Source organism: Opisthocomus hoazin, chromosome 11 (assembly GCF_030867145.1).
Source record: "Opisthocomus hoazin isolate bOpiHoa1 chromosome 11, bOpiHoa1.hap1, whole genome shotgun sequence".
NCBI classification, from domain to species: Eukaryota; Metazoa; Chordata; class Aves; order Opisthocomiformes; family Opisthocomidae; genus Opisthocomus; species Opisthocomus hoazin.
This window is the reverse complement of record NC_134424.1, coordinates 20,253,908-20,268,539: the sequence shown is the minus strand read 5'-3', so window position 1 is coordinate 20,268,539 and position 14,632 is coordinate 20,253,908. Positions and strand designations below refer to the sequence as shown.

The window sequence follows — 14,632 nt, the reverse complement described above, 5'->3', positions numbered from 1 at the left end:
GGAAACTGTTCTAATATTTTGTGATTAAAGATTTGTTTAGCTAGTTAAGTAAACTTTAAAAATTTGAAATTTCTGAATTTTAGGCAAAATATTCATAGAATAAGTAGAGAAGATTAATAGTGACACTGAGGTGAATGGGATTGGCCCTGACTTAAGAAGGAATAAGTTACACTACTTGGCCTTTTCCTTATATTTACCATTTTACTGTCAAAGTTTCTTGGGTTTCTTCCCCCTCCCCCCCCCAACTTATAATGGTCCATATGAAGCCTAGAGAAAGGAAAAAAAAGTTGCATATTGTTCACAGAGGATTAAAGGAAGCTACGTGGAGTAAGTCAGAACTAAGAACTCTCTTGGGAGCATGATCTCCTTAGAATTAGAAAGTTCTTCAGCTAAGGTCTGGCCCTGCTATCAGATATCCGAAGAAAAGCCTAAAGCTTAAAATTTTAAATTCCTCAGTTGACAGCTTTGAAGGAATTCTGTGTTTTAGATAAGGATTGGTGATGTTAGTTTGTTACTCTAAGAGATTGCACAGTAGAAAAGAGAATGCATGATCAAATATAATGAGGAAGTTTGAATGTTGTCATTTGATTCCCCAGAAAGCCTGTGGGTTTCAGAAGTAAGAAACAACCTGAGGGATGTATCATCTAGGCTGGGCTGCACTTCAAAGACAGATTGTAGGCACAGAAAATACAGATATAAAACTCTTTGCATCCTAATTTCTAGGTCTTAACTGGCAGTCCACAAACACTGTCAGCAGACCACCTGCAGCCTGTATGACTCTCGTACATGATCTGCAAAGGCACTTCATATCTGTGCTTGACATCAACAAAAGTAATCGACTATCAAAACTGTAGTGGCTGCTGGATTTATTTATCCTGTGCCAGAACTAATCTGAAAAATTAGATACTGAAGTGTGGAGCTCTCAGCAAATCAAGATACTGAATTGCTTGATCTTACAGAGCCTTCAGCCCAGACAGAACCCAGTGCACTCAGTTAATAATAGCTCTTACAGACTTCATGTTATTCTGCTCTTCAGTGGAAAGTCATTTGCTTCCATTGCACAGTGGAAAGTCAGAGCATGTCCCTGTGCGAATATGCATTTTTAAAGGTCGTGGAAAAGGGGCCATCAAATCATATCAACAATCCTGCAGAGCTGAGACAAGACCCAATCTGTTTCAAAAAGGAAAGGAAGACAGAGCTGTGTCATGTGTGAGGCTTACTGTTGGCTCTGACCTGAACCTTGTTGTGTGGTCTCTACTTATTTCCTATTTAGTAGATGGTATTACAGAATCAAAACTCTGGCAAGCCTTGTCAGTGCAGCGTGGTTTATATGTGTTGCTTTGTTTTGTTAGGAGCTACTAGGAAGAACATGTTGAGCAACTGAAAGCAGTTTTTACAAAAAGTGTATTTGAAAAGTAATTGCTAATATTTGCTCGATTGTAGGTTTTGTGTGTATTGATCAAATGGTGCTCTGAACTAACTTTCTTCATTGGCTCTTCTAATCAAAGACAGGTTATGGTTGCTGGGTGAGTTTTGTCAGTCTGCTATAACTTGAGTATGTATGCTAGAACCATGAATTTAAAGAGGAAATTGAAGATGGTTTTGTGTAGGCTTTATGACTGCATTTCAAGAATGTACTTGTCAGGTGACCGTACAGTCCTAAAAGAATGAAAAAGCTAAAAATTGTCCTATATTTTAACTAGAAAACAGTATAAGTTAGTGGGTATCCTAAGTCCTGTGGTGGGTTCATTGAGTGCTTATTATCATTCTGAAATATAAACATGTCTTCTCCTCTCGTCCATGCTGTGGGTTATAGAGGATTTTTTTCTCTGTGTCTTCTCCACATCTTCCACTTATGTCGATTTGCTGATTCCAAGTTGAATAACATCCCTTCTCTTTTTGTTCTCCCTTCTTCCTAAGCATTCTTCTACTTACTGAAATTGTTGAATTTTTCTCACATTCTACTTTTTCTGTATTTCTGTATTTTTATTATTTTGTATTTTTAAACTGTATACTTTTTATGGTGTACCCCCACACCTCTGAAGCATACTGCTAGTTAACAAATGCAACTACATTTGGGTCTCAGAGACCAGTCCTGGTATGGAAGAAATGACTGAGAGCAAGAGCTTATTACTTTGTGACGTGGGAATTAATATAATCCCATAGGCAATTGTGGAGTAACTTCTACTGATAAACAGTAATACACTGAATTTTTAGAGCAGGATTCACTAGAAGTATCTATGCATCTAGAAGTAATACATTAGGAAGCCCTGCTGTCATTAGATGGTTGGTTGAACATGCGCAATGAGCAATTTGTGTTGCAAATTGTTTTGCTTCATAAGCAAAAACTAAGTGTCAAGCCTCCTGGAGTGTTCAGATTCATAATGCTGAGGTGTTTTGAATGGAAGGGTGGGTGTGAGGCTTTTTGCTATCAACATAAATTTAGAGTAATGGATAATTGACTTTGAAAGACTAATAGAAGAGGAAGGTTGTAACTTTTTTCTCAATGTATTGCTGTGTTAGAAACCTTGGAAGACTGTAATACTATATTGGGGGGATTACTTTTTTGTTATATGGATTGTACTTTCTACAGCAGAGGCATTTAAATAGTCCTCATCATATAATGTTTCTACTAATACAGTAAAAAGTAATAATAACCAATTGATACTGGCATAATGAAACAAGTCTAAAATTCATGTAAGCAATAATATCTGTAGCAAATATGGTCTGATTATTTTAACATACCCTAGACTATTGCATGAAATGATAACTCTCTTCTGAGGAGAGTTACTGTTGTCAGCTGACACATATTTGTAGTAATTGAGTAGTTTATTTGACAAATATATTTTGCTTTATACTTTGTATTTTTATACAGCCTACTTTGGTTGTTCCAAGATACGTGACTCTGGGCTGTATATTCCTCCCACATGGAGTTCTGTGGTATTGCCTGCCTAATTGGAGATTGTGTATCTGTGATTGCACCAATATAAAGTAGGATTACCTGCCTGTTTTTGCAACTACTGTTTACTGGTGCAGGTATATTCATTTCCTTTAAGCAGCAATAGCAATTGGACATCAAACTCTGACATAGCCTTTGTTTTGCCTGATTTGTGTCCTATATAAAATTATATAGATGATCATAGTATATGACAGGTGTCTTGCACTCATTAACAAACAAAAGTTATAAACGTTGTAAATGAAAGAACATGGTGTTTTGTAATGGAGGAAAGTAAGGAAGGTAGTACAGCTGAACACAGAGTGCAGAGATCCTTGAGCAGTACAAATCCAAGTTGGTAAGTCCCAGTAGAGTAGTACCCTTTGTACGTGTCCATGTTGCTTCTGTAATAGTTTATTCAGTGTTATTTAATTGATATAGTATAAAATGAAACTGCTTTTATAATTACAAGTTTTAAAAAATACTGGTATATCTTTCAGTTCATTAGCAGTTTAGAAATGACCCTCAAGTCTTAAAAATAAAAAAAATCAGCAAAATCTGAGGAGTGTTGTCTTAATATGTGACGTTGATTAAAAAATTTGCTGCTCACTGGGAGAGCATTATTAGCATCCGCTTCACCTGTCTAACTTTATTCCTTGAGTCTATTCCAAAGCAGGCACTTCTCATTTTTTTCAGAGGGAACTGCTAATTTCAGTGCCGTAAGCTGATAGATGCCTAAAAGAGGTAATGTGAATTCTAACCTATCTTAATAATTTATATTAAAAACTTATTCATTAGGTTATTTTTTCATTCATAGCTATGGACTTAATACATTTTTGTTAAAAGAACCAGCAAATGTGCCTGCAACTTCAGATTATTCCCATGTTTGTATCCAAACTGCAAATCATATGTTTATAGCCAAAAAAATGTTGGGGTTTTTTTTAGGTGCTTTCAGGCAAGGATAAGAAATAGATGTCTAACTTAACTGCCAAAGAATTCCTGAATGATCATGCATAGGAAAATGTTCTGCATTAACAGAGATTTTCACCTTGTACGTGATGGAAAGTGCTTCCCATTTACTCTTTTGAGTGTGCTCTAGGAATGAAGGTACTTACTTTTTTTTTTAAATGACTATAGAGAGTGTTTCTTTTCACGGTAGGTGTATTTGAACATTTCCAAAACTACAGATATTTACAACTGTCCTGCCTTGTGGTGCAGAGGATTTTGCCAGGCAGCCTTTCAGCTCTCTCTGATAGTCTGGAAACTGGAGATAATCCTGAAACTGGTTCTTAATTTTTGTTATCCCTCTTTCTTCTGAAGAACAAATCCTCTCATTTTAGCACAAGACCTTGTAATGGTGATCTTGCAGCCAGCATTACATTTATGACCTGCAGTATATTTTTTTTCTGCAGTCAGAATCAGTTACTTGGAAACTTTTACAGAAACACCAAGTATTTTTTATATATAATTCATCTGTACCATGGCATATTCTCTTATAAGGAAAGATATAATCTCTGTACCCATTATTTTCTTCAGTTACTCTCCATTTTTTTTGGATTTTCTTTAAATAACAACACTGTTTTGAGAAACATACTTGTCAATGCACTTATGTTCTGCCTGACATATAGAATAAACGTGTCATTTGATTTATGACAAGTAATAAAATTGAAGTGTTTCTTTACTGTTTGAATAATTTGTGAGTCACAGCTGCTGCTTGCCAGAGCTGAGACAGAGTGTCATAGTTATTTTAGCCAGTAGCTCTGTGGCAGGAAGTCTTCTGTTTCTTCTGTCATTAACCATTCTGAGAGTCTTGGAAGGCCTTGTGGCTGCTTCTGATGAGGACTTGAACATGGTTTACACCTAAAACAACATTCAGGTTAGCGACCATTTCATTAGGGAGGATGAGTTGATCTAGGCATTAGTTACAGATCTGCCGTGGTCATCAAGCAAGTGTCCTTGTTGCCATATGTGATGTTGTTGACACCTGACTCTTGCCTTGTCCTATCACTTTTTGAGAGTGGAAGTGATGCCTGCAACTGTTTGTAGCCAAAATATAAACATCCATAATGCTTTATTTAAAAAAAAAATAAAAATTAAAATAACGTAACTGGGCCTTAGGGGATGGCATGAAACCAGTGCTTTGAGCGATTAGATTGAGCTCTAGCAGAATTGAGCCAATAGTAGTAGCTGCCTTTTAAAATGTTAATATTCTATATGACTTCAAGACAACTGACTAGAACTCCCTGCACATCTTTGCCAAATAAGAGTCTTATTGCTGAAACCTCTAAATAAGTCTGTATGTTATAAAAGCAGTCACAGAGAGATGATTGGTGTAATGGTTTAGAACTGCTAATGGGTGAACTAGATACTAGGTTTACCTGCAATGGAATGTTTAAGTGGAGAGGTACTCTTCAGAAAGACAGAAAAGTTACTTTGTGAAGTAATTGCACATCTAACAGATATGTTTTCCATGCTCACATTTTCTCCTCTTCTCAGGTTCCTGTGCATTCTGATTTTGGGAGGGAACTGTTAAAGTGAGAAGCATGTGTTACCCTTTCTGTTCTAAGCTCAAAGCAGAAGCAGCAGCAGTATGCATCTGTAATACACAGGTACTGCTAAAGCAAAGCATTCCTGAAACAGGAGAATTGAAATACTGCCTTACGTATGTGTGCTCAAATGGAATGTCCTCAAGGAAAACTTTTCAGATTTTTAGGTAGTATGGTAAGAAACTGTTTATTTTTTTTAGTGTGCACTGTGTTTATGACTTTATCATAAATAATGATACAATGTTTTTATGAAGAGTAACTACTTTTTTCTTCCATCTATTAGGTGGAAGCAGTAAGAAGAATGTTGAAGATTGGTTTTAGATCAGACTTAGTTTCTACTTTTCTGAAATAAAAGATTGTGGGTTTGACTTTTAGAAATTCAATCTAAATGCACTTTATTTAGCTTTGAACAGCAATATTAATTGTTCTAGGGAGGCCTTTTCATCAAGAAGGGTTTGGGTTTTTTTGTCAGTAAGAGCCAATATACCAAGGGATTATAGTACCAACGTATAATTTCCTACAGATTTCACCTTGATTGTGGTCTCCAGGAGCAGAGATAGTGGCCTGTTGACCTCATACTACCTTACTCTGTTTTGTGCTCTGAAAACTTTATTGGTATATTCTGTAGCTAAATGCTACTTGTTAACCGTGCTCCTGACATGACGGGGGGGAATATTTTGCCGTGTTGCTTAGGAACGTACTTTATGGGTTCTGGCTATGATAGTGGTAGGTGAAGGTTTGAGGAATGTTTTCTTCTGCATAGCATCACAGCAGACTTTATCTTCTTATCAAATGTGCCAAATTACAGGCCACTGTGTAGTAGCAGAGTTTGCCAAGTAGAACATAAAGCCATTAACTTTACTACCCAATTTAGGTAGATGTTTGCATGGTGTGTATCTTCTAAAAGTACTCTGATTCTTTCATCTCAATATTTATCATATTACATGAAGATTCTGTTGGTTGTTGTTACAGGATGGTATTATGCAGTTGGTGAATATGGGGGCAAAGTATTACACTGTTGTACTGACATGTACTTACTACTTCTGTATTTCTGAAAGTTACTTAGCTTTCTTTTTCTATGTTAGTCATTTTATAAATGGAGTTAAATAAAAGTTATTCTTTGTCCTGCTAAATCTAATATTTGAGGAAAGAGAAAATACTGGCAATAATAATTTACAGGAGGGTAACATCTAAATGGAAATTGTATGCATTAGCTTAAAAAATAAATGAAAAATATCATTCCAAAAAGCAAAGTAAGCTTTCATGAAATTATTAATTTCTAGCTATTAAACACTAACTTTTTCTTGAGCAAGTAATAGTTATGCTGCATCACAGTGCTGCTGCTGGAGAAATGAGTAGACAGTTGCTTTTATTGTTCTTGCAGAATACTAAGTTACTGTATCACTTTCTGAATCTGAGCATCTACTCATCAGGTTAATACTGAGGTGGCCTCTTCACTTTCTTCGTGCTAAAAAATTAGGCCCTATTACTGACCCATGAGTCACTTCTTCAGTCTGTTCCTTGTTTCATCCTGTAGACTAGAAAGATAGAAGATAGAGCTGACAGAAGAATAATAGTATGGTGGCTGGATGTTCTGCTTGGTGGCCTAAATAGCCTATAAGTTTTGGTAAAATAATATATTTTAGAATGGCAGAACAATTTTCTTTTCCACAAATGACAAACAAAGGAGTTAGGGTATTCTGTGAAGAGTGTTTCTGGAAGGAAAATAGTTTCATTAGTCTTTATAGCTGAAAAACACTTGGAAATAACACAGGCTGAACAGTTAAGAGGCAAGTGCATGCTTGTGCCAGTGACTTGCTCCCTCTCTGTCTCTTGGGAAATTTTACATCTTTTGGCAATCAGTCAGCTAGAGATTTTTCCATGCTTAACAGAGAATGTAACTCTTTAACAGTTACTACAAATGTAATTGCGAAGAGAACATATTAATGTCAATTTTTCTCCCCTTGACTCTGATAGAAACCTTGGCACAGGTGGTGGGTAGTACATTAATAATGAATCTGGTGTACAAAACATGCTGCACAAGATGCATAGATGATCTATATATATGCAGCTAGTCTAATGCATCTAGGTTTGTAAAATTTACGGCTTATGCACAGGGAGTGTGTGGCAAGACTTAGCTGTGAGTGCGAATGTATGGGATTCTTGTCAAAACTACCTCCAGCGTGCTGCTGTTCCAGAAATCTCATAGTCTTTAGATTTCTGCTGGACAAGAATTTGAGATGGAAGAAGTGTTCATGCATAGGAAAACCTGGCTGTATGGTATTCCCACTGCAGTCATAGCAGCATAAGGGTTAAATCCAGAATTGCATTGTTCAGTTGAGTAGAACTGTTCATATTTTATATGAAAAACTGCAAGAAGTATGTCTGTTGGCAGCACGTTCTGTTGAGCTAATCTTTTGTTGGCTAACACAAGCTTTGAGAAACATCCCGACTTATTTCAAAATATTGATTAGTTTTGGAAGTCTCTTAGATACCATTAAAGTATTTCTGTTTATTTTATACGTAACACTGTCTTCCATCTCAGGTGATTCATTGAGTATACAGGGTAAATGTTACTTTTATCTTAATGGATAATTTTAGACAGTGGTATGTGATACGTGGCGTTTGGAATTAGAGTCAGATTTTCATTTACTCCAGGGCTTTTCCATATGTTTCCTATTAGCAGCTTTGTTCTCAAACCTCTAGTTTCCCCAGAAAGGAAGAAAAAAAACCAACCCACTAAACACAAAACACAAACTCAAGAAGTAATCTTAAATTCTAAACATAAAGAAGGAGGAAAAAAAAAGTAGGCTGCAGAACATGATTTCATTATTTTTAGTTTACCATTGCTTTTTTTTTGTCATGCCTGGTATTAAATTCTGATCAAAATGAAATGGAAACATTAATGTTTCTTTTGTCTGTTGACCACAACTTCACAGTGTTTTAATAGATAGATAGTTTTCTGGATAGTTTTGCTGGATAAATAGTGCAATATTTTAACCCGGAATCTGCTTTTAAGATTGTGAAGTAGTGGGTGGTGGTGTTTGGTGGTAGTCTTAGTATTTCCATTCGAATTTTCTTCTTTTCTTTAAGCTTCATTGGGGGGGAAGCTTGAGGTACTAACTGTTTTGTTCTTGCTAATCTGTCATTAAAAACAACTTCACCACTTGTGAAGTAGATTTTTTTTTTTTTTTTAGATCAGGGCAATATGGTAAATTATCCAGAAACTTTGACTAATGTGGGGAACAAATTGGCATAGTTCAGACTTGGAAAGGTGAGACCACTTGGTTTTGTTCAACTTTACTAGGCAGTCTTCTCTATTTGAAGTTTCTTCAACACATTCCAGTGGATGCAACTAGATGCAGAATTGCTAGCAGCAAATATCAAAATATTAGCTAGAAACTTAAGCTCTGAAAGATTTAACTCTCTAGATTTAACTTGAACTTGAAAAGAAACATCATAAGATTAATAAATGGCCAACTGTGGTTGAAAGAATATGATACATAGTTTAACATTGGTAGTTGCTGGCTTTGAGAGATAGCAGAAGTTGCTTCTTAGGACATAGGTAAATGCTTTTTGAAATTATGTTAAATTATGTCAAAATTTCATAACAGTAAAGTTGTATCAGATTTCCTATGCATAACCTGTTTTAGGTAGCTGAAATATTTTACTGCTTTAGCAAACCAGTATGAATGGTTGAAAACTTGCATATCTTAATTTAAATACTTTTTTCTACTGGTCTGGTCTTAGGCATTTCTCTCACTTTTGGGAAATGCTGGTGCGGTAATTCCTGATGGATAATTGCTGATGTGAAACTTTTCCACTATGTTTAGAATAGCCAGACTTTCACTTCTTGATTTCTTAAGGAAGGGAAGCTTTGTCTCTGTCGCTTATTTCACTCAGTATCTTTTAGTCCTCATTGCCAATTATAATCAAATTTGGTACAGGGTAGAGGGAAATATATATGTACTTGTTACCAACTTTTGAAAAATAGCAACTGGGCAGAGGAAAGCACTCCAAGGAGGTACTTCACCTGAGATAAGGTAGTTACAAATGCAACTTCTAAAGTAAGCAGTCAGGTGGCGAGACAAAACAGAGATGTTTACTAATGCCTTGCCATGCTTTTAGCTCTGTCACTTGGCAGCCAAACAGGTGGTAGCTGTGGAAGGCAGCTGTAGGAGAATATGCCAAGGTGTTTGTGTGAGGTAGAGACAAGCTGGAAGAACCTGAGGGTTGTAAGACCCAAATCCATAGGAATCCAGGTTTCTGTGGCTTCCTTGTTTGTGGAATAACTTAGTGACAGCTACACTGGGAATGAAGAGATTGTCCTTATCCTCTAGCAGCCCAGGATACTGTTAGCCTTGTTGCTGTAAGGGCACGTTGCTGGCTCACGTTCAGCTTGTCCACCAGGACCCACAGGTCCTTTCCTGCAAAGCTGCCTTCCAGGTTGTCCTGCATTTACCGGTGCAAGGGATTATTCCTTGCTAGGTACAAGACTTTGGACTTCCCTTTTTTGAACTGCATGAATTCCTGTTGGTCCATTTCTCCAGCTCGTCGAGGTCCGTCGATGGCAGCACAACCCTCTGGCATATCAGTCACTCATTCCACTTTTATGTCATTAGTGAATGTGCTGAGGGTATTCTGTCCTATCATCCAGATCATTAATGAAGATGTTGAACAGAATTAGAGCCAGTATTGACCCATGGGGTATACCACTAGTTACTGACCTCCAACTAGAATTCACTAGATTGCCACCCTCTGCTCCCTGCCATCCAGCCAGTTTTCAGTCCACCTGATCATCTGCTGATCCAGCCCATACTTCATTGTGCTTTTATGATTTTGCCACTCTTTTTTTTCCTAAGGTCATGCAGTGATACCCAAATAGCTGTGCTCTTTCTGCATCTGTACTTTTCCCTGATGCTTCTGAGCATAGTGGACGCTTTTAGCCAGTTTGCCAGATACACTGAATTCCTGCAGGGTTTATGTAAATTGACAGCTGGGCAGAGGAGGAAGACACTGTTGATACTGGGAAAAGTAAGAAAAATCAACACTTCTTCACCTTCTTTAACTTGTTTAGCTGCAAGAGAAAGCACCTAAATGATCTGTGAGTTTCATACACTAATCTGAAGACAACCAAGTAGTTGATTCTGAACCCGTACTTCTAACCTGTGGATATATTGCTGTGAAGGAAATACAGGAAATAAAGGAGATACTGCATTGGGACTAATATCATTAAGGATATGAGGTGGAATGGAATTTTGTGATGGGAGATTGAGAGCTGCATGGCATAGGTATCTTTACAAAACGAATAGGTGTCTTGCAGAACACAACTGTATCTCACACAAGTGGTTTGATGCTTCAAAACTGTTTTTCTGTGATTGGCTTTTCAGTATGGATGTGAAAGAATTCTTGTCTTATTTAGTGTACGTTTTGATTTGCATGGCAGGCACTTGACGTAGTGGATGATGTAAGTTAAAATCATTAGTCGATAGTATTTTGTATTCTTTCAACTTGAAGTACCTCATAAAGTTTGTTGTTTGTCTGCTAATGTGTAATTTCTATATTGTTCTTTGTATTGTTGTGTTTTAAAGTACTGCATTAAGTAGGTTGATACTGGGGAAAGGTAGGGAGAAGACTTGCAGAGGTGAGATTATTTCCTTTGGCAAGTTAGTGGTGCAGAACAGGACATAGAACTCAGTCTTTAGAAGTACTTAAATAGTGCTTTAGTACTCAAATAGGCTAGTCTGCTTAATCAGTATTTGTGAAGCTTACTGGGCTATTACTATGCAGTAACAGTCTTTGTTACTTAGTCTTTGAAATTACTTTTCCTTCTATTGGTAACAATAGGCTGCCATCCTCTGGTGAAATTTGTTAACTGTCTTGCAGGGACCTGACAGATTTTCAGAAGAGAGAAGCCCATTAAGTTCTGGAAAGCTTAGACAGAATAAATACTATTTTTTTTGTTAGAGGAATGTGATTAGTTGTACAAGGAATAAGTAGTAAGAGAAGACTCTCAGAAGAATTTATATCATGTGTCACTTTCTCCCTCTTTCCTTTTTTCTGTAGCGCCTGTGGAGAATGTAAAGGTGGAGTTAATTTCTTGACTGTTTTTCTGCCTGTCTGCTGATACAGTCCCGCCTTGTTCTTTGGAAAGACCATTGAACACGGATGTGTTATCATTAGTTAGCTATTATTCAGTTAATGTCACTTCTGTCCATATTGAGAAATTATTGCTGAATCAATGTAAGGCACATTTTACATTGTAATGACTGTATGTCATTGTGACATCCACTTGGGTTGATGTTAAAGTATTCCAAAGATACAAGGTGTGTGAATTATTAGTTACTGCCCACAAACGCTAGCTGAAGAATGATATCTGAAAATAGTGGAGAGTCACTGAACTTATTTTTTTCTCTTAGGTGACAGACATCCTATGAATTTATGTGACGTGATACAGGAAATTCCTGTCTTTTCTCTAAAAATAACTCCTACAGGAGACATAATGAACCATTTGATACTTACCTGCCTTAATGCAAAATTGCCAAGGTAGTTTACGTCACAGATAAAATTTTTTAAACTTCAAAGCTAGCTGAATTTGCGTTAAAGATGATGAAAAGCTGGGCAGTTGATTAAATCCTTTAGAGGTTATTTATTAACCATGAGAATGGAGGTAGTATCTTTGGAACAGTGTTGCAGTTTTTCTGTGAATGTTATATGTATCTATGGATGCTGACTGTAGAAGGAGTTTCTCAGTCGTAATGCCTGGCAAAGAGGAAAGAGTGAGACAGCAAGAGAGTTTTTTTAAGGCTTTGGAAGGATAAGATCAAGACTATATAGCCTTCTACCTCATAGGACTCTGCTACATTTTTACAAAGCTTTCCCATTATATTGACTTCAGTAGTGGACCTAAAATTTGGTGAAACTCTTATGAGTGTACTTGTAAAGAATTCTTAGGTTTAGAAAGTATTAACCATGCTTTCTAGCGGCTAGGACTACTCTGCTAAAGCAAAGCCCCAAGGAAAGTTTCAGATGAGGTCCAAGACAGAGTACACTTTCTGGACTGTATAGTAGGATCGTTAACTACCCTCAGCCAAAACTGCTTGCCTTTAGAGACCAAAAAGTCCAGTGGCCACTTGTCTTACCTGTGCCTGGTGGTTAGTCATAGGAACATAGGCATTTTGAACAAAAGCAAGAGGAATTTTATGTTATGATGTGGCAACCTACTCACCTGTGGGCCTTTGTTATGTTTGGAAATCTTACGCAAAATGCAGTTATGAAGATTTACTGAGAATATAGGTGATTGTTTCCAAGAGCTCCTTGCTGCTGAGTAGTTTATTGCCAGTGGGTTGGTTGAATTGGCCTACTTTAGGGTAGAGAGGTGTAGTCTAACAAAAGGAAGCAGAAGTTCTACGCGCATTTGGACCTTAGTCCATCTTCTTAAATGTCTTAGTCTTGGCAGATGCAGTGTTCCTGTTGCATAAGCTTCAATTAGATAAGGAGTTGTTTGCTTTCTCTGTTATATTTCCTTTTAATCCTTACCACTAAATTAGTGTAGAATAATGTACTACATTACACTGAGTTTATTCTTTTAGTTAAACTGCAGAATTTGAATCAGCTTTCCAGTTTAAGTTGTCATTGCTGAATTGGTGTAACTAGTATAGTGCGAGTGTTTAAGAATACATTTAAACTAGTGATTCATATAAATGTGACCATATTGCTGTTATCAATTCTATTCTTTTTACTACTGTTGTACTTACTCTTCGTGCTTTCAACTGAAGATTTGGTTAATGTTCACCTTTACCCCACTTACTCGAGGTGAAAAGTGGTAACTTAGTGTTCTACAAAGTAGGTTAAAATTTTTTAAATTTTCCTTCTGTTTTTCATTCTTGACCTTTTTTAGGATTGAACTTCTTTCTGCTGTTATGTTGCTACTTGACCACTCTTTCCAACTGGAAGTCCCTCAGATCTTTTTTGGCTCTTGGTTACCTTCCGGTCAGCTACAAGTTTTCCTGCCTCGTCCTTTATTTGCCTTTCCTCTATATTTTTGATAGTAATGTTTATAGGCAGTCAACCTTTTGTAGACCATTAAGGACTTCAGCTTTTTAGCTGTAAATAGATAAGAATGGGCATTTATTTCAAATCTTCACTTTCTACTTGGACAGTTAGTTGTCATTGACAATGCTTTGTCTCTCTGGTATGAGGTAATGAGCTGTTTGTGGTAGTACAAGTCAGGGTAGCCTATGGTTAAGAGAAGGCTGATATTTCCTAGAGGGTATGAATGTGCACTGGGGCTGTTACCATGAAGTAGTAGGTGCTCCTGCTTGAGTATGAGTGTAAACATTTTGTGTGATGATGATTTATGCTAGGGTAAATGACTAGTCTGTGTGGTGTGCTATTCATTATGTTACTATGCTGTTTCTTTCTCAGTTATTTATTTCTGCCCTTGTTCTTTTCAATGTTCTTCCATGCTCCACATAAACCTTGTAGAAGTGGCTTAAAGGGTTGACTGTTTCCCTCTGTAGCCCTGTTGGATTTGTTACTGTTGGATTTATTTCAAGTGGAATGTATAGAGAGGCTCAGACTGTCTTTGCTGAGAATGCAGAGTTGCAGTAAAAGCTCATGTGCGTTCTCCGTACTAACTGTACATCAACAGTTCTGTCATTCCTAGGAGTGTATTAACTAATTACCTAGTGGGAAAATGTACTTTATTCTGTGTATACATCAGACTTGTCTTCTAATACCAGTCTATGTTTAGAGATCATAGCTCTTCATACATAAAGACATAGCTACGGCTAATAAGTCTGTGATATAAACTAGACCAACGGATGAACAATATTAACTACTATTTTCAGTACTGAGCACTGCTTTCCCTATGTTATTTGCTAGGAAGTGCACGCCTTAGAAACATCTTCAGAAACCACGAATAGAAAGGTGCTTGGTGATATGCAGTTTTGTTTTGATTTTTGTGTTCTGTTTTGGTTTTATTCTGCATTGATGTGTTTTATAGAAGTTCTGTTTGCAAAAAGTGTTCTTCAGTAAAAGCATCTCCTGGCCCGCTCTCCATCCTCTCCCTGTGGGGTTTTGGGTCTCAACAGCATAGTGGGGCTAATAGAATGTTAAATGCAAAGAGACCAAGCAGATGAAAAAGATC

General features: G+C 36.9%; 1 protein-coding gene across 2 annotated transcripts in view; it reads left to right on the top strand.

Annotated features, from left to right (window-relative positions):
• CENPP (centromere protein P) overlaps positions 1-14,632 on the top strand; it is a 146,107-nt gene that overhangs the window by 49,296 nt on the left and 82,179 nt on the right. The gene's annotated exons all lie outside the window — the stretch shown is intronic.